This window comes from Macaca nemestrina, chromosome X, assembly GCF_043159975.1.
Source record: "Macaca nemestrina isolate mMacNem1 chromosome X, mMacNem.hap1, whole genome shotgun sequence".
NCBI classification, from domain to species: domain Eukaryota; kingdom Metazoa; phylum Chordata; class Mammalia; order Primates; family Cercopithecidae; genus Macaca; species Macaca nemestrina.
Window position 1 is genome coordinate 31,508,292 of NC_092145.1, and position 24,771 is coordinate 31,533,062.

General features: G+C 40.6%; 1 long non-coding RNA gene and 1 pseudogene across 1 annotated transcript in view; both read right to left on the reverse strand.

The window, feature by feature from the left end:
* Positions 1–580: 580 nt before the first annotated feature.
* Positions 581–24,771, reverse strand: part of LOC139360762 (uncharacterized) — a 59,687-nt gene continuing 35,496 nt past the window's right edge. Inside the window, exon 3 of the long non-coding RNA XR_011618228.1 lies at positions 581–734. This is a non-coding gene — a long non-coding RNA (uncharacterized lncRNA). The remainder of the gene's footprint in view (positions 735–24,771) is intronic.
* LOC112424424 (small nucleolar RNA SNORA40) lies at positions 7,859–7,972 on the reverse strand (annotated as a pseudogene).

Below are 24,771 nucleotides of genomic sequence, written 5' to 3' on the forward strand. Positions count from 1 at the left end.
GATGCACATGCTATGGAAAACAGTATGAAAGTGCCTCATAAAACTAAAAATAGAACTACCATATAATCCAGCAATCCCACTTATGGGTATTTATCTAAAAGAATTGAAATCAGAATCTCAAAGAGATATTAGCACTCCTGTGTTCATTGCAGCACTATTCATAATAGCCAAGATGTGGAAACAACCTAAATGACCAACAACAGATAAACAGATAAAGAAAATGTGCATATACATACACTGGAATACTATTCAGCCTTTAAAAAAGAAATTCTACACTATGTGGCAACATGATTAGACCTTGAGGACATTATACTACATAAAATAAGCCAGTCACAAAAGGACAAATAACAAGTAATGCATGATTCAATTTATATGATGCATGTAAAATAGTCAAATTCACAGAATCGACGAGTGAAATGGCTCATTGAACATGGTGGTAGCCTTGGAGATTCGTGCATATTCTTTGCAAGCCAAGCCAAACCTACATGCAAGTAACTGTGTCTAAGGGTATTGATCTTGGCACCACCCACTCTTGTGTGGATGTCGTTTAGCACAGAATATTGGAGATAATTGCCAATGATCAGGGAAATTAGCCAGGCTTGGTGGTGTGTGCCTGTAATCCCAGCTACACGGGAGGTTGAGGCACCAGAATCACTTGAACCGGGAGGCGAAGGTTGCAGTGAGCTGAGATTGTACCACTGCACGCCAGCCTGGGCAGCAGAGCAAAACTCCATCTAAAAAAAAAAAAAGAATTATCAATGAGTCAGCTGTTGCTGCTATTGCTTATGGCTTAGGCTGCTATTGCTTATGGCTTAGACAAAAAGGTTGAAGCAGAGAGAAATGTGCTCATCTTTGTCCTAAGAGGTGGCACTTTTGATCTGTCAGTCCTCACGATTGAGGATGGAATCTTTGAGATCAAATATACAGCTGGAGACACCCACTTAGGTGGAGTTAGATGGAGAAGACTTCGACAAGCAAATGGTCAACCATTTTATTACTGAGTTCAAGCACAAGCATAAGAAGGACAATGATGAGGATAAATAGAAGACTCTTGACAAGTGTAATGAAATTAGCAACTGGCTCAATAAGAATGGTACTATAGAGAAGGAAGAATTTGAACATCAGCAAAAAGAGCTGGAGGAAGTCTGCAACCCCATCGTTACCAAGCTGCACCAGAGTGCAGGAGGCGTTTGAGGGAATGCCTGGGGCCTTCCTTGGTGGCAGAACTCCTCCCTCTAGTGTTGCTTCCTCAGTGCCCTCTATTGAAGAGGTTGATTAACCTAACCCAAGTATAGATATAACATTGCTCCACGTAGTTAAAACTTTAAAGGACCCAAATTTGCAGCAAATTATATGGCAGTATTAAAGTTTGGCTGCTATAGTAAATTACTGGATATTCTCAATACTTGAATATGGAACATGTGCACAGAGGAAGGAAATAGCATTGAACTTTATAAGCAGTGTATTGTAAGTGGAAAATGCAATGTCTTGAATACAGCTGTATTTAAAATTGACACCAAAAACAGAGTGAAATGGTGGTTGCCAGGGGCTGGCGGAAGGCAGAAGTAGGGAGTTACTAATCAACAGGCATAAAGTTTCAGCTAAGCAAGATGAATAATAAGCTCTAGAGATCTGCTGTACAACATTGTACCCATAGTCAACAATAATGTATTGTACATTTAAAAAATGTGTCAAACAGGTAGATCATGTTGTGTTCTTACCACAGTAAAATAAAAAATTTAACTTAAAAAAAACCCTTGCTCTCATATAGCTCCATCCCACCCTGAAGCTGTTCTCATGAATTACATCTTTATATGATATGTACTCACCAACATAGATTATAATTTATACTTTAAGCATTTGTCTTTTAAATCATATAGGAAAAAAGAGGAGTTATAAACAAAAGACACATTAATACTGACTTTTATTTTTGCCCATGTAGTTATATTTAACAGTTTTTTTTTTCATGCAGTTACTGAGTTACTATATATGGTAATTACATTTCAGCCTGAAGGATGCCCTTTAGCATTTCTTGTAGGGAAGGTCTAACAGCAGTGAACTCCTTCAGTTTTTGTTTAACTGGGAATGTCTCAGTTTCTCCCTTTTTGAAAGGTTGTTTTGCTGAATATAGAATTGATTGGCATGGTTTTATTTTCTTTCTACACTATAAATATAACATCCCACAGTCTTCTGACCTCCATTGTTTCAGATGAGAGATTAGCTGTTAATCTTTATTGAGGATCTTTTGTGCATAATGAGTTGTTTCTCTTTGCTGCTTTCAATATTCTGTCTTTGACTTTGTACAATTTGATTATGATATGTGTTGGTGTGGATGTCTTTGAGTTTATCCTTCTTGGAGTTCATTGAGCTCTATAGAGGCAAAAAGTAATGTCTTTCATCAAATTTTCAAAGTTTTGGCCATTACATCTTTAAACATTCTTTCTTTGCTTTTCTCTTATTCTCTCCGGGAGTTCACATTATGCTTATGTTGGTATTCTTGATGGTATCCCACAAGCCCCTTAGTTCTATTCATTTTTCTTCATTTTTTTTTTCTTTCTGGTCCATGGACTGGATTATCCCAATTGACAAATCTTGAAGTTTGCTATTACGTTGTTCTGCCTGCTCAAGTCTGCGGCTGAACCCCTCTTAGGAATTTTTTTGTTTCAGTTATTGTACTTTTCAACTGCAGAGTTTCTATTTGATTTCTTTTTATAATTTTCATTGGATATTCTCCATTTGGTGAGACATCATTCTCCTGATCTCTTCTAGTTCTTCACTCATGGTATCCTTAGATCTCTAAGCATATTTAAAATAGTTAATTAAAAGGCTTTATTGAGTAAGCCTAATGTATGGGCCTCCATGTGAACAGTTTCTATTAATTTCTTTTTTCCTGCATACAGGCACACTTTCTTGTTTTGTTGCATGCCTCTTTTTTTAAAAAAGTGGACATTTTGAATATTATAATGTGGCAACTCTAAAAATCAAATCCCCCTCCTCATGGTTTGTTGTTGTTTGTTTAATGACTTTTATAAGCTAATTTTGTAAATTCTGTATTCTTTGTCATGTGTGGCCACTGGATTCCTTCTTCCATGCACTTAGTGGTCAGCCAGTGATTCAACAAAGAATTCCTAACATGCCTGGAACCAAAAAAACACACACACACACACATTATTTCAGTTTTTACTGAGAAGTTCTGTTTATATTGGGGTACATCTTCAACACTCAGTCAGGCAGTTTAAAACTCTGCCTGAGCCTATATTACCTTCTTGCACAGAGCCTGGAGGTGAATCAGAGGTGAGAGCTTATGGCTTTCTCGGTTCTTTTCTGAGCATGTGCACAGCCCTGGACATATGTATGGCCATTCAGATTCCCAAGAATATGTAGGAGTTTTCAAAGCCCTTACTCCCTAAAGCATCTCACTTTCCAGCTTCTCCTCCCAAGTTTTTCAGTTTTCTATTGTTTGCCTCAAGTGTTATCCCTCCCCATGTGGGAGCACCTAAAACATTTGCCTTTAAATATTTTTGGCTACACTCCCAGAGTAGCCATCTCAACCCTGGGAGATTTTCAAGTTAGATAAAATAAAAGCAAGTCCTTTGAGTCTATCCTCAAGGGAGTCACCAGTCAGGTCAAAACAATCCACCAGAATTCTTTGAGAATAAGCTCTGTTCTACTCCCTCCAATGCTGGGTACTTGTTCCAGGAGTGAGCGCTATTGTCTTCAAAGCCACTGCCAAGCCTGGGTTTGGGAGATAGTTTAAGTTTAAGTGCCACAAAGTTCTCTTACTGAGATCCAAATATATTTTCTTGATTAAGGATTCCCCTGGTTACTGTAAGATTTTTATTAGTTTCCAGAGTTCTGAAGAAGTTGATTCTGACAGTTTTTGCTAGTTTATTTACTGCTTTTATGAAGCAATTAATTTTTGAAGTTCCTTATTCTGACTTTTTTTATTTTTTGAGACAGAGTCTCACTCTGTCACCCAAGCTGGAGTTCAGTGGAACAACCTCAGCTCACTACAACCTCCACCTCCTGGGTTCAAATAATTCTCATGCCTCAGCCTCCCCAGTAGCTGGGATTGCAGGAGTGCACCACCACACTTTTTTTTTTTTTTTTTCATAGAGACAGGGATTAGCCATGTTGGTCAGGCTAGTCTTGAACTCCTGACCTCAAATGATCCGCCTGCCTCGGCCTCCCAAAGTGCCAGGATTACAGACATGAGCCACCACGCCCAACCTCCTTATTCTGACATTTCACTGATGTACTAATATAATCTTTTGGCTTCCCTGGGCCACACATAAAATACACTAACACTAACGATAGCTGATGAGCTAAAACACACACACACACACACACACACACACAAACTCACAATGTTTTAAGACAGTTTACAAATTTGTGTCAGGCCACATTCAAAGACGTTCTGAGCTGCATGTGGCCTGCAGGCCATGGGTTGGACAAGATTGTACTAGGCAATTCTTAAGATGAAAAAAGATGACCAATTGTCATAAATAGCTGTTCAACCTACTAGTTATTGGTGGAGATGCTGATTAAGATGAGATTATTATTGGTCCATCAGATAAGCAAAAATTGAAAAGATTGAGAATATCTAATATCAACAATGTGGGAGGAAATAGGCATTCATATGCTACTGGTGGTAGATAAAATAAGATCTTTGAGTGTGCAATTGGCAGAGTCTCAAACTTTTCAGTGTTTATTCCTTTTGACTTTTTCACTTCAAGGAATTTAACTTATGAACACACACATGCATAATATGTATTTACAAGGATGTTCTTTGCAAGATTGTAATAATGAAAAATCTGAAGACAAACAGGTGCTCAATAGGGAGGTGTTAAGTAAATTATGGCACCACAAAACCCTGCAATATACATCCTGTAGTAACATTCCAACCTTACGTAATTCACAATTGGCTTCTTCCTCCACTCAAATCTCAGATGTGGAAAGCTAATGTTCTTATCTTATAGTGTTGGGGACTGAGGGAGTTTGGGGCTTGGAGGGAAGGGCAAAATCAGACAAAAACACTGCAGGTAGCCACATACAGGGAAGTGGGGGAATTGGGGATGAACCCCCTTCTTCAGTATTATTCTGGCTCAGTCTCCTCAGATTTAGCCCATGAAAGCAAGTCAGAAGTCGAGATAGGTAGTATGATCCCATTTACCCATGAGTGTGTACTATATTCACGTATATGTATTTATGTATATATGTAAATGTATTTTAAAAGACCTGAAAGAAATACACAAACTAATAACCATAGCAACCTCTAAAAAGGGAAATGGGAATGGGGCAGGAATGACAGACTCTCACATTTTACTCTGTTATTAAACCTTTGAAACAGGAATGTTTCTCAAAAAAATCATCTAATTAAAAAACTTATTTAAGAAAAGGTGTTTTGTTTGTTCATTTGCTTTCTAGATAGGGCCTCCCTCTGTTGCCCAGACTGGAGTGCAGTGGGCAATCATAGCTCACTGTAACTTTGACCTCCTGGGCTCAAGCAATCTTCCCACCTCAGTCTCCCAATCTGCTGGGACTGCAGGTATACCACCACACCTGGCTGATTTTTTTATTTTTTTTAGAGACGGTGCCTCCCTATATTGCCCAGGCTGGTCTCAAACTCTTGGCCTCAAGTGATCCTCCTGCCTTGGCTTCCCAAAGTGCTGGGATTGCAGGTGTGAGCCACAACACTGGACCAAGAAAGGGTTTTAAACAACATTAAAGACAACTGGGATAAGGGAATCAATGGCAGTCCCATCACCCTAGCAACAACAACAACAATAGGCATAGAGAATGCCAGAGCCCAGAGTGAATTTGTGAATCACAACTTTAAAAGATAAGACTTGCCCAAGTTGATGTAGTGAGTTAGTGACAGAGTGTACAACCCAGGTTCCCTTAATGCCAAAAGAAAACAGGATTCTAAAACCAGAGGGAAAACTTGAAATGACAATGGGAATCAATGAACCACTAAATCTGAAAAATCTGCAAGAGGTCAGTTGCAGCTTATCCAGTCCTCTATCTCAGTGAAAAGTGAAGAAGAGAAGGTGAAAGTCTTGTTATGAAACCATGGAATGTATGGAGTCGGAGGCATTCATGAAGAAGCTGTGGTAGCTTTTGTCTTCTCTGAGACCTCCAGTGCTGGTACGTGTCACTTAGAATTCCCCAAAAAGCTATTTGACAATTAGAAAAGGAAATTAGGCACTTTATCAGTATCTGTGGAGTTGTTGACTTAAAAAGAGCCCCATGCCACCTTTAGCACTTAGAAGCAGTAACAGCAGCAACAAACTGTTCTCTCTCTCTGCAGTATACTCGTTACTAATTGTTTTACTTGGAAAAGCTAGGAGAAGGGTAGCAGAATCCAACTCTGGCTCATATGAGGAAAAAGGGAACTTATTGGAATGGTATGATTAGTGGTACACTGGTAGATGTTTAGCAACCAGCTCTTCAGAACAACAAAAAATCTGATTTCTAATGTTTGTTGATTTCCATCATATAAATACTCCCACCACGGTCAACTGCAAGCTCCCAGTGTAACATCATCTAGCTCACAAAATTCCTGAAAAGTTAGTGGTAGGTCCTCAGGATCTGATACGGAGAAGTCCACAGGATGGAAGGGAGGCAGAAGAAGATCAACTAGGCAGTACCAGAAGGCCTAAAAAGCAAGAACTACTCAACAGTATTGTCAGGTCACTGCCACATTAGCTTCTCTGCACAAACCTCTATACTGCCCCTACCACCTCCCATAGATTTTTGTGCCCTTTTAGGGGAAAGTCATCCATTCATCTCATTATTCACAAATGGTGTAACCCAAAAGTAGTGGTTCATGCCATATAGTTGCATTTCAAAATATCCTTAGTAAAAGGCCCCAGTTTATATTTGCAAGCCCAACTTGCAGGGTCCTAAACTGAAGAAAACAAGTTTATAACGAGAGATTGGGGCAAAACCTGCACGTAAGTCTTCTTTATTTCTTTGTTTCTTGTGGGTTTTTTTAAGAAACATTTATTGTAGAAAATTCACACAAACACACACACACACACACACACACACAGAGAATAGTATAATGAATCCTCATTCTCAACAATTATCAACTTGGGGCCAATCTTATTCTATCTACATTTCCACTCTTTTTCTTAAGGAAGAAAAATATCACAAGAAAGACCAGAAGAAAGATCAATAACAGTCTCAACAGTTAGGACTCTTATTTGGAATTGGAATAACCTGGTGATACGGTTTGGCTGTGTTCCCACCCAAATCTCATCTTGAATTGTAGCTCCCATAAGTCCCACACATTGTGGGAGGGACCTGGTGGGAGATAGTTGAATCATGGGGTGGTTTCCTCCATACTGTTCTCATGGTAGTGAATAATTCTCATGAGATCTGATGATTTTATAAGAGGAAACCCCTTTCACTTGGTTCTCATTCTCTCTTGCCATCACCATGTAAGAAGTGCCTTTCACCTTCTGCCATGATTGTGAGGCACGTGAAACTGTGAGTTCATTAAACCTCTTTTTCTTTATAAATTACACAGTCTCGGATATGTCTTTATCAGCAGCATGAGAACAGACTAATACACCTTGTAAAATAATAATGGCTACAATTTTAAGAGAAACTATGGGTTATGAGCTTTACGTAAAGTATCTTGTCAGATCTTCACAACAGCCCTGCTAGGTTGGCATTATTATCTCAGTTTTCAGATGGGAAAATTGAGGCTGGAAAAATTAAACACTTGCCCAAGTCAAAAAGCATTGGCAGAGTCAGATTCAAACTTAGAACATAAACTATGTTGTACCCAAAATGTTAACAGTCATTGCCTCAGGACTGTGGAATTACGATTTTTTTATTTGCTTTTAATAATATTCCTTCTTATATGTATCAAAACTCATACTGAGCAGTGAGTTCTGAGTGGCAAAAGATTATTTATTTTTTGCACCCATCAATAAGTCTTTGTCCACAAGTTATATGCGTTTTTATTATCTTTTTTTTTTTTTTTGCTCTTTTTTTTTTTTATTTCTCTATAATTGGCATTGCTGGGCAGCACATCCATCCAGATACGCTGGTGTGGGCTATGATGTTCTTCACAGGCCCAGGCCCAAGTGGTTTGCTGCTAGTGCACCCACCCTGAAACAGCTTCAAGAAAACCCTGTTAAACAAACATCTAGACTTTTTTGTGGGGTTAGTGAGGCTCTGGGTAGAAGTGAGCCCAGCAGTCATCATGAAGCTATTGCTGCCATGTTCCTAAATGTGGCCTGAATTCACTAGACTGCATTCAGATAAGCATACCATCCAAGCCAAAGAAGTGATCGGGCCTCTCTACTGCACCAGTCTTTATTCACTATTGTACCCAATGCTAATCTGACTACATCCAGTAGACTCATGAGGATGGTGATTAGTGCAGAAACCATGATAATGGGTCAATTACTAAACACCTACTCTGGATAGCAAAATGGCTGCTGATTCACTTCTGCCTTTCAAATCTCACACAAGAATCCCTCTTGTGGCCCACATTAAGAGGAAACATATAAGGAAGACAGTTCCAGGAAATGTAGTTCAGCCTACCCAAGCTAACTCCACGGGGAAGACAGAAGTAGAGGCTGGAACCCAAGAAGAGCCTCATGGGTAGAACTAGGCCTAATAGAAAGAAATTACTGGGATGCCTTTCAAATAACTTGAGTTGTCTAATAATCATATTGATGGCATCATAGGCAGGAAGCTCCTCATCTCTGGAAGTATTAAAGCAAAAGTTTATGGACAAACTATGGAAGGTCTTATACCAGCTAGGAACCATACTTTGTTTTTAGAAAGCTACTTTAGTAACCCCAGGTAAAGGTGATGGGAGCTTGAACTAGGGCAGTAATGGTAGAGACGGTGAGGGGAGAATTGATCTGGAAGACATTGTGGAAGTTGATTTAAAGGACTTGGCAACTGATTTGAGGGAGGACTATGTATTAACTTCCTATGACTGCTATAATAAATTATCATAAACTTAGTGGGTTTAAACAATAGAAATATTTTTAAATTTCTATCTCTAAAAATAGAAATTCATTATCTTACTGCTCTAGAGGCCAGAAGTCCAAAATGAGTCTTATGGGGCTAAAATCAAGATGTCAGCAGGGCTAGTTCTGAAGGTTCCAGGGGGGAATCTATTCCTTGCCTCTTTGAGCTTTAGTAGCTACCAGCACTCCTTGGCCACATCACTCCAGTCTCTGCCTCCATAGTCACATTGTCTTCTCCTCTTCCGTGTCAAATGTCCTTACCTCTCCCTTATAAAGATGCTTGTCCTTATAAGGGACACTTGTCCACAGGCCTATCCAGAATAATCTTTCCATCTCAAGAGTCTTAATCACATCTGCAAAGTTCCTTTTGCCATATAAGGTAACATTCACAGGTTCCAGAGATTAGGTTGTGAATATCTTTTGGAAAGCCATTTCAGCCTTGTACGGACAGTAAAACTAAGGAAAGCAGTTATAACTCTAGGATCTCAAATATCAGTGGCTCAGACCATGACAGAATCATTAAACAAAGTAAGACTATCGACAAGAAGAAAAAATAGTTTGGTGAGAAGAGTTTAATTTGGGATATGCTACAAATGATATGAGGGATTGATGGGACAACCATATGGAGATGACCAAAAGAAACTCGTAATACTACAGTTTGAAGGTTTGGAAAAGTATCCAAGCTGAAGATAAAGATTTGAGAGCATCTGCAGAGATACTATAGAAGAAGAGTATAAACTCTTGAATAGTAGAGATTAGATTTGCCTATAGTTCTATTCTGGATACCTAGCGTAGCATCTGGCACATGGTAGGTGCTCAAAAAATAATTGTTGAATGAATGGATAAAGGTAAGATCCCAAAGGAAAACAGAGAGGAAGGGCAGGAATTTTTCTTCTTTGAAACAAGAGGTAATAGAAGACAGAAGAGGTGGCTATGCAAAATAATTTAGAAATGGACAGAATATATTGCAAGATCTCACTTTGGGCAATTTTCATATCATCGAAGTGGAAGATGAAGTCATCAGTGAGGAATGTTTTGAATCAACTGAGAATGGGATTCTCATTTGAGGAAAGTAAACCATAAAATGTCAGTACTGTAAAAGACCTTGAAGAATATCTACAGAGCCCTCATCTTACAGATAGGGAAACTGAGGCTTAGAGAAAAGAAAACAATTGCTCAAGTCCCCAAGCCAAATAGAGTTTTGTTTATGTATACGACAAATATTTACTGACTGCTGGCTCTATGCCAGGCAGACCCTGGGCTACATGTTAGGGACATAGTGAAAAACAAGGTAGTCAGGGACCCTGTGCTCATGGAACTTTTAGTGTAGTGTGAAAGATATTAGAAATAAGCAGGGTGCTAAGTGCTATGGCGGGAAAAGCTTCAAGTGCTTAGGGGAGCATAGAGGAGGAAAAGTAAGAGTTAACAAGAAATGAATAGCAAGATTGGTCAGCTGAAATGCCAGCACAGCTGCGGGTAGACAGGGACTTGGCTGTTAACCCAGGCAGCAGTTTCATGACCTAAATGATATTTTTAATTCCAGGGAGAAGAAAAGAAGGCAACTCCCAGGGCCTGACCCTGGTTCTGACATTCCTTTGTACTTGGCTCTTGTCTTCATGTTCCTCAGGCAAACCAGAGGCATAGGAGGAGGAGCGCTTCAGTAAGCTGAGTGATTTACTACAAATTTGAACAGACGAACAAATATGAGAAAAACTCAGAAGTTTTGTTCACTTTTCCAAGGGCACCCAGGATTAAAGAAGCTGCCAGAGCAGGAATTAGCAGAGCACTTCCTCAGGAAAGTGAGGCTTGGAATGAGATTTGAAGTCTACAACAGGCAAGATTATCAGAGAGAACAGCCCACTTTGTTTCACCAGTTTAATATGTCATTACATTTATGTTAAGGCCACTTGTGCTAGAAGCCAATAATAATCGGAGGCAATTGCATTTTAGGAAAGAACAAATGTGAAGTGTAAAAATATATATGCCACTTACCTAGCTTGAAGTAAAACAAATTTCCATTATTTTTCTAATTAAAATTATCCCTAGCCCTTCGCTTAGCTATCATTAGAATATGCTTCTTCCGTCTCTAGAGTACCCCCTCTCACAAGAGTTCTGTGAATCGCAGGGGTGCATATTCATTACAGAGGGTCACTACTGGCTTCTGCTGCCTTAAGGAGAAAAATCTGGAAGCCTACTCAGTCCACCTAGGAACTGTTTCCTTCAGCTGTTGTCACTGTTGCTACAACACAGTGTTGCTAGGAGTCCAGCAGTCCAGCCCCATTTCTGATGTTTTAGTGAGTGAGGCTTGTGTTGGCACAGTGGAAGGTTCTAGAGGTGGTAGGGGTAACCACAGGATGAATGGCAGACCACGACACCCACAGGCCTCAGCCCCAAAGCCCCCAAGCCTAGGTAGCAGCAAGCCTCCCTCTACCTCTAGACAAAGAAACCAGAACACACTAGAGTTCTTTCTCTTGAGGAGAAGACTAGACTATAGCTTCCCGAGGAAGAGAGTGGGGATGCCAGAGGGACTTTAAGGAGAGAGGTTGAGGGAGAGTGACTGCATGTGAGATGCCCCTCTTGCGAAGGCCTAAAATGGCAAGCCTTTCTCCCATCCCATTGTGTAGTTCTAGTGAAAGATTTAATAAAGCAGAGCTTCCCAACTGAGGGACCTTGAGACACTGGGGTGCTGCCAATGGATTATAAGTAGGGCAAGAATTATTGATTCCCTCAGGGTTTGGGGCAGTTAGGCAGAGCTTGAGGGAGCCAGAGCCTTCATGCCAGTCGCCACCAGCTGCTAGCAACTTAGCTGGGCGTTTTTGCAGAGGGCAGGTTCTGTAGAACAGAATCTAGAATTTTGCCCTCCCGTCTCCACAACCAGCCAGCACTAAAGGAACTTCTGTTCCTCACTGCTTCACTGTTTCATGCTGAGTATACCCAAGGAAGTGATCAACCACCACATCATCTATTTGAGACTAGGGGAGGGAATGAGGAGAGAAAATGCCAGTAGGCCCAGCTCCGGGTACCAGCCCCAAATTCATATCTTCACATATGTCTGTCTGCTGTTGATATGCTGTCTTAGAGGCATCCAAGCTAGCCACATGGTGACTGCCCGTGTGTTCTGAAAATTACAGCATCATCATTATTTTGAAATACTGTGCTTGACAGTAAAAAATTTGGATTGGGTCTGGGCGCAGTGGCTCACGCCTATAACCCCAGCACTTTGGGAGGCTGAGACAGGTGGATCACTTAAGCTCATGAATTCAAGACCAGCCTGGGCAACATGGCAAAATCCCATCTGTACAAAACATATAAAAAATTAGCCGGGCATGGTGGTGTGCACCTGTATTCCCAGCTACTTGGAAAGCTGAAATGAGAGGATGGCTTGAGCCTGGGAGGTGGAGGTTGCAGTGAACTGAGATTGCACCACTGCACTATAGCCTGGGCAACAGAGGCAGACACTGTCTCCAAAAAAAAAAAAAAAAAATTGGATTGAATTTGGAATCCATTTGTGTCATCACGAGATATTTCATCATAGTGCTTATCAGCTGTTGGACTTTTAAAATATACTTCAACTATTGCCAGGACTGGTGGCACGTGACTGTAGTCTCAGCTACTTGTGGAGGCTGAGGCAAGAGGACCACTGAAGCCCAGGAGTTCAAATGCAGCATGAGCAAAAGGACAACAGAGCAAGACCCTGTCTCTAAAAAAATAAAATTTACAAAAAATTAAACTGTTTTTTATTTTTTTACTCTAGCCACCAGTTGTCTAAAAAATTCAACTGTTGTAAGTTTTGGAAAATTTGTTTTAAGTTGTTTTTATCACCTACTTATGGGAACAAAGTTTCTTGTCAATGGTGACAATAAAAGATTCAAAAAATCATCAGTGGGCTAGGTATGGTGGCTCATGCCTGTTATCCCAGCACTTTGGGAGGCTGAGGCAGAAGATTCACTTGAGGCCAGGAGTTTAAGACCAGTCTGGGCAATAGAGGGAGACCCTGTCTCTACAAAAAATTTAAATTAAATTAAATTTTAAGAAATAAAAGCAAATAGTCATAATTAAAACCTTGATAGGGAACTATGTGAAATCATTTTGAGCACAATACTTGATAGAAAACGTTATATTGACAGAACTAAGCTCAGGTTTTTCATTAAACATTTTTGAAAATATTTTATTTAAAAATTTAACACAAATATTGAATATCTTTTAAAATATCTTGGGCCGGGTGCTGTGGCTTACACCTGTAATCCCAGCACTTTGGGAGGCCGAGACAGGTGGATCACTTGAAGTCAGGAGTTCGAGACCAGTCTGGCATACATAGTGAAACCCCGTCTCCACTAAAAACACAAAAATTAGCTGGGCATGGTGGTGGGCGCCTGCAATCCTAGCTGCTTGGGAGGCCAAGGCAGGAGAATTGCTTGAACCCGGAAGACGGAGGTTGCAGTGAGCCAAGATCACGTCATTGCACTCCAGCCTAGGTAACAAAAGCGAAACTCCGTCTCAAATAAATATCTTTTATTTATTTTAATTGTCATAATTACAGATACTTACTGTGGGGTAACTTACAGATACTTAAATCCCCATAAACCCACCATCAGTTAAACATAAGTCAAAAATGCATTTAATACACCTAAACAACCAAACATCATAACTTAGACCAGCTTACCTTTAACATGCCCAGAACACTTATATGAGCCTATCATTGGGCAAAATCATCTAACACAAAGGATATTTTATAATAAAGTGTTGAATATCTCATATAATTTATTAAATACTGTACTGAAAGTGAAAAACAGAATGGTCATATGGGCACCCAATTGGAGACTGTCTGTATATGATGCAAAAAAGGAATGGATGTTGTCAGTGAGTCCCATATAGACATCCACAAATCCCCTCCAGTTTACCCCCAAGTGCTGTAAAAATATCATTTTCCATTTGTGTCATGATATAAAAGAGCTGAGAAACACTGAGATAAGAATAACAATTTTAAAAAGAGTTGCTTAAACCACTTTATTACTCAGGACTCACTTCACTGTAAGTGGCAGAAGTCCAACCAGAACTAGCTTAAGCCAAATAAGCAGTGGGAGTGGGGGAGTACATTGATGGACTCAAGAACCAAAAATGTATAAATGGCAAGGATGGTACTGGCCTCAGTGATGACTGGATGAAAGGACAGGAATACAACTACCTCACTCTCACTCACTATCTCTACATCTCCATTTCTCATTGCTGCTCTCAGAATATTTACTTTCCCACCTCCTCTGCCATCACATCTTCTTTCTTTCTTTTTCTGCCTTTGTGTGTGTGTGTGTGTGCACGTGCGCGTGCGTGTATGTGTGGTTTTTTGTTTGTTTGTTTTGAGACAGGGTCTCACTCTGTCACTCAGGCTGGAGTGCAATGGTACAATCTTGGCTCACTGCAGTGCAGCCTCTACCTCCTGGGCTCAAGCAATCCTCCCACGTCAACCTCCTGAGTAGCTGGGACTACAGGCATGCACCACCACGCCAGGCTAATTTTTGTTTTCCAAAATCGGCATGTAGTTTAGTGTGCCTTTGATCTGAAAGAGAAAGGATTGGAAGGTTTGTGGAAGGGAATGCTATCAGCTTTCTGATTACCTTCCAGGACTCCAGATGTTATAGAACTGAGGGGGCACCAGTCCTTCCCAAGTAAATTATTAACTAGAGCCATCAAATAGCCTTGGAAATCCGTAGATTGACAGATGTATTCTCTAGCATAACAGGCTTTAACATCCCTGACTTCTCTTCCGTATGTGTGTTAGTCCGTTTTTCATTGCCACAAAGAAATGCCTGAGTCTGGCTAATTTATAAAGAAAAGGGGTTTATTTGGCTCACAGTTTTGTAGGCTGTACAAGAAGCATGGCACCAACATCTGCTCTGCTTCTGGTGAGGCCTCAGGAAACTTACTGTGATGGCAAAAGGTGAAGGCCAAGCATGTGTGTCACATGGAGAGAGAAAGAAAGGAGAGAAGTACCAGGCTCCCTTAAACAACCAACTCTCTCATGAACTAACGGAGGAAGAATGCACTCATTACCAAAGGGAGGGCACCAAGCTATTCATGAGGGATCCACTCCCATGACTCAAAAACTTCCCACTAGGCCCCACCACTAACATTGGAGGTCATATTTCACCACGAGATTTGGAGGGACAAAACATCCAAACCACATCAGTATGGAAACAAGGAACACAAGTTGTGAGACAGAAAAGGATGGCTCATGCTGTACCAATGTGTATCAATCAGGATAAGCTAGGATCTGCCAGGGTAACAACCTTCAAATCTCAATGGCTTAAGACAATAAAAGTTTCTCATTTATGCTTCATGTCCATCATGAGTTGGCACAGGTCTCTACTCATCATGATCACTCATAGACCCAGCCTAATGGGAAGAAAAGGTTCCAGAAGGTCTCACATTGGTAATGAAATGCTCTGGCCTAGAAGTGACATATTATTACCACTCACAACTTACATGGCCCAACCCAATCCCAAAGAGACCAGAAAGTGAAATCCTACCATGAGCCCAAGGAGAACAAGAAAAACTTGGTGAATAGCACTAATGTCTACAACATTGATTTACAACTGTATATGTTGGAGAGTGGATGAATGAAACTTACCAAAAAAAATCATATGGATAGGTGATTTCTCAGTATTATTGTCCTTGATCTTAGAAAAATCCAGTATGAAAATGCAAATTATTAAATCAGATCAAGTATGGGTTACTTACTCACAGTGCATGAATTATTTAATTTATAAAATGATTCAGCTTAGGATCTTTTAAAAATTTTGAATTTCTTAAACATCTAAATATTTATTTACAGATCATTTACCAAAGAATTCTACAACCTTTGTGTTGAACCTTAGGTTAACTCTTAATACATATGACTTTGAGTTTTTACTGTATCTTGCCTATCTGTGTGTCTAGGCAAAACATATACATTAATCCATAGTTTCCCTAGGTCAAGGTGTAAAGGTCCCATGGTTACTCAAACCCAAGAAAAAGAAGACTAAAATGCACAGTATAATCAGTACTGTGACATCAATTCTGCAGAATAAGAAATTCAGCCTCAAGAACAGGACAAGAGTAGTCTCTTCTGTGACATGTAAAGCCCCAGTTTTTCTTTCAGAAGTGGCTGGTGGGGTTTTCCAACAAAACTCAATTGGCATGTTCACATGCTAAAATGAACAACAAAGGCCTGGGAAGCAACTTTTTTCTCACAGCAATAATCCAATAATAGTATATGGCAATGCCTTCACCCAAGGGTAAACCCCTTAAACCAAGGGCCAGAGCACACTTCTAGTCCTGTTATCTTTCCCAGTATGCCTCAAAATCATGGGCAACCAATGCATAGCCAAATTTTGCCACCTCTGATGAGGTGAGCTAAACAATGCATTCAGTCTCCCTGCCCACAAACTGTCCATTGGTCGCTGGGGCTGCTGCTTACCAAGTGTTAAGCACTGGGCCAATGAGCTTGGAGATCTTCAAAAGTGGTAGAAAACATGGCATCAGAACTCATGGAATTTATGGCCCACTTGAGAGGGAAAAATTTGATATTTTTTAAATTATAATTGCAAATATGAAAAAAAATAGGCCAGGCATGGTGGCTCATGCCTGTAATCCCAGCACTTTGGAAGGCCGAGGCAGGCAGATTCTCTGAGGTCAGGAGTTTGAGACCAGCCTGGCCAACATGGTGAAATCCTGTCTCTACTAAAAATACAAAAATTATCCAGGCCTGGTGGTGGGCATCTATAATCCCAGCTACTTAGGAGGCTAAGGCAGGAGAATCGCTTGAACCCAGGAGGCAGAGGTTGCAGTGAGGTGAGATTGTGCCACTGCACTCCAGCCTGGCCGACAAGAGAAAAAAAAAAAAGAAAAATAAAGAAAAAGGAAGGAAGGAAGGAAGGAAGGAAAGAAGGGAGAGAGAGAGAGAAAGAAACAAAGAAAAGAAAGAAAAAGAAAGAAAGAAAGAAAAGAAAGAAAGAAAGAAAGAAAGAAAGAGAAAGAAAGAAAAAGAAAGAGAGAGAGGAAGAAAGAAAGAGAAGAAAGAGAAAGGAAAGAAAGAAAGGAAGCCTTCAAGTATGCAGACAATACCACTAGCCCACTAGAAACAACTGCCCCTTCCTCCAACCCCTTAATTTGCTGCCTTGCCCTAAGTGTTGATGGAAAATAGTGCTGCATGCTTAGGACATATCAAAGAAGACGATAGGTGCAAGTTCATTCTCAGGAAAGACAGGCAAATTTACTGGAGGCCAAGGCACCAGAAGAATCCTGACACCAGAAGATACAGAATTTCTGACATTCAGTCATTCTTTTACTTAGTTTTTTGTTCTCAAATATTTTGCTAAGCCATGTCACAAATATTTTGCTAAGCCATGTGCTGGCCATTGGACAAGACATAGTCCCTTCTCATATGGAACTCACATTGCAGTGAGGGAGATAATAAATTATTAATTATGATATCACCAGGTCGTGCAGAAATACTGATGGCCATGGAAGCACAGAGGAGGGACCCCAGCATGGTTGAGGAGGCAAACAGAGAGATTCTAGTGACATGTAAGCCCGCAGGACGAATAGGAGTTTGCCAGACAAACGAGGTGGAGAAAGACTCACAGGCAGAATGAACAGTATGTGCAAAAGCATGGAGGTAAACCACTCAATTCAAGAACCAGAAAAAGAATGCATAGCAGAATCGTAGAGTGCAAGAGGGCAATAGGGGACTAATGGGGAGTGAAGCTAGAGAAATAATCCAAAAACAGGTGTTGGGGAATCTTACAAACCGTGGAATCAGAATTTGGACTTTACCCTAATGGTGGTGGGAGTTGTAAGCAAGGGAGTGGCATGAACCAGTTTGCATTTTAGAGAGATGAGTCTAGTTGCATTGAGAAGAAAGGTGCCCAGTTAGAGGGTAGCATGTAGCCGAGCCTCAAACTCTTTCTTCCCATGTTACATCAAGCAAGTTTAAAACAACCATGTTTTTAAAATGGTACAATTACCGGGTGGTAAAGCCTCCATCAGGCTGACTAGCTTAGTTGATGCATAGAGATACGGTCATGCTAGAAAGTCCCTCAGACCTACATTGGATATGAGAGACAAATAAATACTTCTTGTGTTAAGCCACTAAGATTTGGAGTTATTACTACACCATAACCTAGTGTATCCTCAACTAATTGTCCCTACAAACTTGTGGGGACAGGAAGAGGCAGATGGCCAGGTTTAAATAAATTATTCCTTCTTTTCCTCTGCCTGAGGAAGAGCTGTCTCTCACTCTCCATCCATTCCTCTTCCTGGTGCACTTTATGTTATACACAGACACTTTCACTCCATTTCCCATTCACATTCAATATACATATTTCCTGGTGGAAAGCAAATTGTTCTAAAAGGTGATGTTTTAAGACACTTTCTTGAGATATCTTACATTTCTGTAAGATCATAAAAAAAATTTGCTGGACTATAAGTACCAATTTTCACATTTAAAAACCTATAGACAGTTTCTTCAAGCACTACTCTCTGCCTTCTTCATAAGAGAGTCAGTGTCTCACTGATGTGTTAAAATATCTCAGCTTAAGGTTCTTAGCCAGTCAAAACCCAGATCAAAGTATGCTGAAGCTGAACAGTTGAGTTCATTGTACTAAAGGCCATCAACTAAAATGGTCACATTTCTGGCATGTCCTGATAGAATGGAAAAAGCATCATAGGAATGAAATATTGCCACAGAGGTGCCTGTTTTTATAAGCAAATATGTTGGCAAGATCTATTTATTAGCAAGTAGCTTTTATGAAAGGCAGCATTGTAGGCTATTAACTCTTGTTCCATCTAAACTATCCAAGGTGGGGAAGGGGAAAGATGGAGGAAACAGGCAGTTGGAATCGGCTGTTTTGACGGAAAGTTAACAAGATGTCTAGGATGAATTGTGAGGTCTGAAAATTGGGGGGGAAATATTGATGGATAAAAGTCGAGAAAGCTGTAATTTAAAAAGTACAAGCACCAACATTGGGAAGTAGAAATGTGAATTCATCTTTAGTTCCAGCTGCTGCTTTTATGGGATAGGGTTGGAGAGAACCCCTAAATGAGCCCTTCAGTTCCATACATGCAAAGAAAGTACCTGGCCTTTGTTTTTGTTTTGTTTTAGTTTTTGAATGTTCTTCAATCCTATCCTTCGTTCTTAATGGAAACCATGGAGCAACCTGAATGAAGATGTTTTTAGATTGATGAACCGAGTTTTGATTTGTAATATGAAGTGCTGCAAAAATAGCTGTGTGTAGTTGAACTAGAGTTACTTTATGTTTCTGCAGAACTTATTGCCCTGAGGAAGTGTCCTGTGCCTTATACCTACTGCTTATTCTTATGGAGATATGTCTTCTCCCATTTGAGTGATCACACACAGAAGATGAGGAATTAAGCCAAGAAGAGGGCATGGTGGCTCATGCTTGCAATCCCAGCACTTTAGGGGAGCCAAAGAGGGAGGATTGCTTGAAGCTAGGAGTTCAAGACTATCCTGAGCAACAAAGTGAGCCCCCATCTCTGTAAAAAAATTTAAAAATTAACTAAGAGTGGTGGCACACACCTGTAGTCTTAGCTACTTGGGAGGCTGAGGCGGGAGGATTGCTTGAGCTCTGGAATTTGAGGCTGCAATGAGCCATGGTCATGCAACTGCACTCCAGCCTAGATGACAGAGTGAGATCCTGTCTCTAGAAAATAAAAGTAAATAAATAAGCCAGAAGAAAAAGTAGGGATGGTCTCCACCTTAAACAGAAGAGACAGAAGAGCCTGAATTAAATGCTAGCTTTCAGTCGGACTCAGTGGCTCACGCCTGTAATCACAGCACTTTGGGAGGCCGAGTTGGTTGGATCACTTGAGGTCAGGAGTTCGAGACCAACCTGGCCAAAAGGTGAAACCTCATCTCTACTAAAAATACAAAAATTAGCCAGGCGTGGTGGCAGGAACCTGTAATCTCGGCTACTTGGGAGGCTGAGGCAGGAGAATGGCTTGAACCCTGGAGGCAGAAGTTGCAGTGAGCCAAGATTATGCCACTGCACTCCAGCCTGGGCAACAGAACAAGACTCCATCTAAAAAAAAAAAAAAAAAAAAAAAGCATAAAAATTCTGACAAAATGGTAAGGAATTACTAGGCCAGAATTGAAGGTTTAATATTTACCAGTGAAGTGAATAAGAGCAAAAGAAACTTTTTCTCTGAGGGTTCTTGACAATCATAAATTTTTGAACTTTCACTTTGAATAATTCACAGAGCAAGTGGCATCAAGACAGAAGTCAAAACCTGGAGCCTCCACAAATAGTAGATCCTTCCCTCAATAAACTAGAACCCTACACCCTCAGGAAAAGGATGAACCAGAGTTGGGACAGTCCTCACATGGGATTAAAACCCAAGTCTATTTCTGTGGGTTGATCACAGAACCTCCAGCCTTGAACGAGGTTTAAGGGAATGCCATATTGCTGGTACCCCCAAGTACCTGAGAGAAACGAACACATATGTTTGGAGAAAGATACCTTTATCCTTGATCTCAAATTAGTCTTACAAATAATTTTTAAATTCAGTGAGGAACACATGGTCAAAGACAACGAAGCATGGGCATGGCGGCACACATCTGTAGTCCTGGCTACTTAAGAGTCTGAGGTGGGAGGATCACTTGAGCCCAGGAAGTTGAGGCTGCAGTGAGCCATGATCATGTCACTGCACTCCAACCTGGGCAAGACAGCAACATCGTGTCTCAATACGAGATGACAAAGCACACAAGAAAACTAAACCCCAAGAGCAAGAACCAGTGGCTACAACCAGCACAAAAACAGACCGTCAAAAACCTCAGATAGTGACGACTATTCAGATAATACTAAGTTCAGATAATACAGACTATTAAATAACTGTAAGGTATGCTTACCATTTTTTTTTTTTTTTTTTTTTTTTTTTTTTTGAGACGGAGTCTTGCTCTGTCGCCCAGGCTGGAGTGCAGTGGCGCGATCTCGGCTCACTGCAAGCTCCGCCTCCTGGATTCACGCCATTTTCCTGCCTCAGCCTCCTGAGTAGCTGGGACTACAGGCGCCCGCCACTGCGCCGGGCTAATTTTTTGTATTTTTAGTAGAGACGGGGTTTCACCGTGGTCTCGATCTCCTGACCTTGTGATCCGCCCGCCTCAGCCTCCCAAAGTGCTGGGAGCTTACCATTTTTAATGAAATGAAACATAAGCTAGATCAAATCTACAGAGAATAGGGAACCCTAAAAAGTGACACTGAAGACTTAAAAAGAAACCAAATAAAACTTATAGCAAAACAAATAACTGAAGTTTAAAACTCAACACTTACCAGTAGTCATATGGTACAACTGAAGGGCAAAAAATGAACTGGAAATTAAGTCAAAATAAATTATCTATTATGCTACACAGAGAGATAAAACAATAGAAAAATTTAAAAAGAGAGACTGGTCAAGGTGGCTCACGCCTGTAATCCTAGCACTTTGGGAGGCCGAGGCGGGTGGATCACAGGAGGTTGGAAGTCCGAGACCAGCCTGGCCAACATGGAGAAACCCCATCTCTACTAAAAACACAAAATTAGCCAGGCATGGTGTCACAGGTGTGTCATTCCAGCTACTCAGCAGCTGAGGCAGGAGAATCACTTGAACCCAGGAGGCGGAGGTTGCAGTGAGCTGAGTTTGAGCCATTCAACAAGAGTGAAACTCCAGCCTGGGCAACAAGAGCAAAACTCCGTCTCAGAAAGAAAGAGAGAGAGAAAGAGAGAGAGAGAGAGAGAAGGAAGGAAGGAAGGAAGGAAGGAAGGAAGGAAGGAAGGAAGGAAGGAAGGAAGGAAGGAAGGAAGGAAGGAAGGAGAAAGAAAGAAAGAAAGAGAGAAAGAGAGAGAAAGAGAAAGGAAGGAAGGAAGGAAAGAGAAAGAAAGAAAGAAAAAGAAAATAAGAAAAGAGAAAGTGAGAAATAAGATAGAAGATGTTCTAACACAGTTACTTCTCTTTGTTGACAAGAGTTTTGTTCTATAAAGTCATTGTGAATAGTGGATTAGTGAATACTGAACCATTGTTCCTAGGAGAAATAAAAGGTTAAGTTCCTGTGAGCATCTGTTCACAATTATTTTATTAATTAATCAATATATAACTTTGTTTTATGTGTGTTTTTGTTTAAAGGTAGCTTACTTAACATACCCATGGCCAACAGCACTTTAACTCATGTTTGAATGAAGCTTATTTAACACACGGATTTTCACAGCCTTCTTGTACCAAGAAAGATGCTTGGGGGACATTTTAAACAGAGAAATCACCAACAAAAAGCAAAACATCCAAAAACCAAAATCAAAACACTAAACAGATAGCAAAAAGGACATGTGTGTACAATATGAGAGCTGAAGCAAGAAGGCAGAGCATCACCTTGTTTGACCTCAGCTGGGAACATCTACATCAGGTGACTCCAATTTTTTGCCACTCTGAGCATGTCCATGAAAATAAGATTAATTTGGGGATACAAATAGATTTTAGCAAGTAGGTGAATCTGCACATATGCAGTCCACAAATAATGAGGATTGATTACACTCAGAGTTCCAGAGAGACAAAGAAGAAAGAAAAATGAGAAAAAGGCAACATTCAGAAACATAATGACAGAATTTCTTAGAACCTGTGAAAGACACCAACTGACAGATTGAAGAAACCCAAAGCAGAATAAATGAAAAGAAACCCACTTCTTGATACATAATAGTGAAAGTACAGAAAGACAAAGAGAAAATCTTAAAAGCAACCAGAGAAGAAGACAGAAAATCATCAAGTAACAATGATAAGACAACTTCTTATCAGCAACAATGGAACTTCTTCTTATCAGCAACAATGGAAGCCAGGAGAAAGTGAAATGTTGTGGGAAAAGAAAATAACTCCCAAGAGTGTTCAAAACCCAGTGAAGGCCAGGAAAGGGGGAGGGGAAAGGCGGAAAAAAGAAAAAGAAAAAAAAAAAGAACTTTGGGAGACTGAGGTTGGTGGATCACTTGAGGCCAGGAGTTCAATATCAGCCTAGCCAACATGGTGAAAACCCATCTCTGCCGGGTGCAGTGTCTCACGCCTGTAATCTCAGCACTTTGAAAGGCTGAGACAAGTGGATCACAAGCTCAGGAGATCGAGACCACCCTGGCTAACACGGTGAAACCCCGTCTCTACTAAAAATACAAAAAATTAGCTGGACGTGGTGGCGGGCACCTGTAGTCCCAGCTACTCAGGAGGCTGAGGCGGGAGGATGGTGTGAACCCGGGAGGTGGAGCTTGCAGTGAGCCAAGATCACGCCACTGCACTCCAGCCTGGGTGACAGAGCAAGACTCCATCTCAAAAAAAAAAAAAAAAAAAGAAAGAAAGCCCGTCTCTACTAAAAAACACTAAAATGAAGTCAGGTGCATTGACTCACGCCTGTCATCCTAGCACTTTGGAAAGCCAAGGTGAGCAGATTGCCTGCGCTCAGGAGTTCAAGACCAGCCTGGGCAACATGACCAAACCCTGTCTCTACTAAAAATACAAAAAATAAGCCGGGCTTGGTGGCACACCTGTAATCCCAGCTACTTGGCAGGCTGAGGCATGAGAATCACTTGAGCCTGTAAGGCAGAGGTTGCAGTGAGCTGAGATTGAGCGACTGCACTCCAGCCTGGGCAACAGAGCGAGACTCCATCTCAAAATCAATCAATCAATCTAACGGTGATTGTAAAAATGTCATTATACGAAATAGGAATTTCAGAAATGGTAAATATTATTGAAGCTACTAGTAAAATATGCTCTTTAAAGATATTGATCGACATATATCCTTTCTTAATGCCTCATTGTCAACATTATGAACAGGTAAGTTCTATGATGTCTTGTTAAGATAGCCATAGATCTATGTGGTGTCAAATCTGAGCTCAAATATTTGTCAATACTGCTGGTAGCATTAAAATTGTGCTTTTCTGAAAACAAACCATAAAAAGAATGGAAGTGAGGCTGGGCACATTGGATCATGCTGTGATCCCAGTAGTTTGGGAGGCTGAGGCAGGAGGATCCCTTGAGGCCAGAAGTTCAAGACCAGCCTGGGCAATATAATGAGATCCCATCTCTACAAAAAATTTTAAAAATCAGCTGGGCATGGTTGTGCATGCCTGTAGTCCCAACTACTGAGGAGGCTGAGATGGGAAGATCACTTGAGTCCAGGAGTTCAAGGATGCAGTAAGCCATGATCATGCCACTGCACTGCAGCCTGGGAAACAGAGCAAGACCTTGTCTCAAAAAAATAAATAAAATAAAATAAAGAAAGAAAGAAACAAAAAAGAACGGAGATAAATAATGGGACAAACTTGCATCTCCTGATAAGATGCACAAAGGACATAACATTACCTATGTAGTAGTCTGCCAAGTATTTTTAATTTGGATTTAATCAAAATAAGACAGTCAGACAAATATAAAATAACTAGCTTGGACTTTTGAAAAAGGCAATGTCATGAAAGACTGAAGAAAAAAAAAGTACAGTGGAACTGCTCTAGATTAAGGGAAATTAAACAAACACTGACAACTAAATGTATTTTATGATCCTGAGTTGGATCCTGGATTTTTTTGTTGTTGTTGTTGTTCTGAGACGGAGTCTCACTCTGTCGCCCAGACTGGAGCGCAGTGGTGCAATCTCAGCTGACTGCAACCTCCGCCTCCTGGGTTCAAGCGATTCTCCTGCCTCAGCCTCCCAAGTAGCTGGGATTATAGGTCTGTGCCACCATGCCCAGCTAATTTTTGTATATTTAGTAAAGATAGGGTT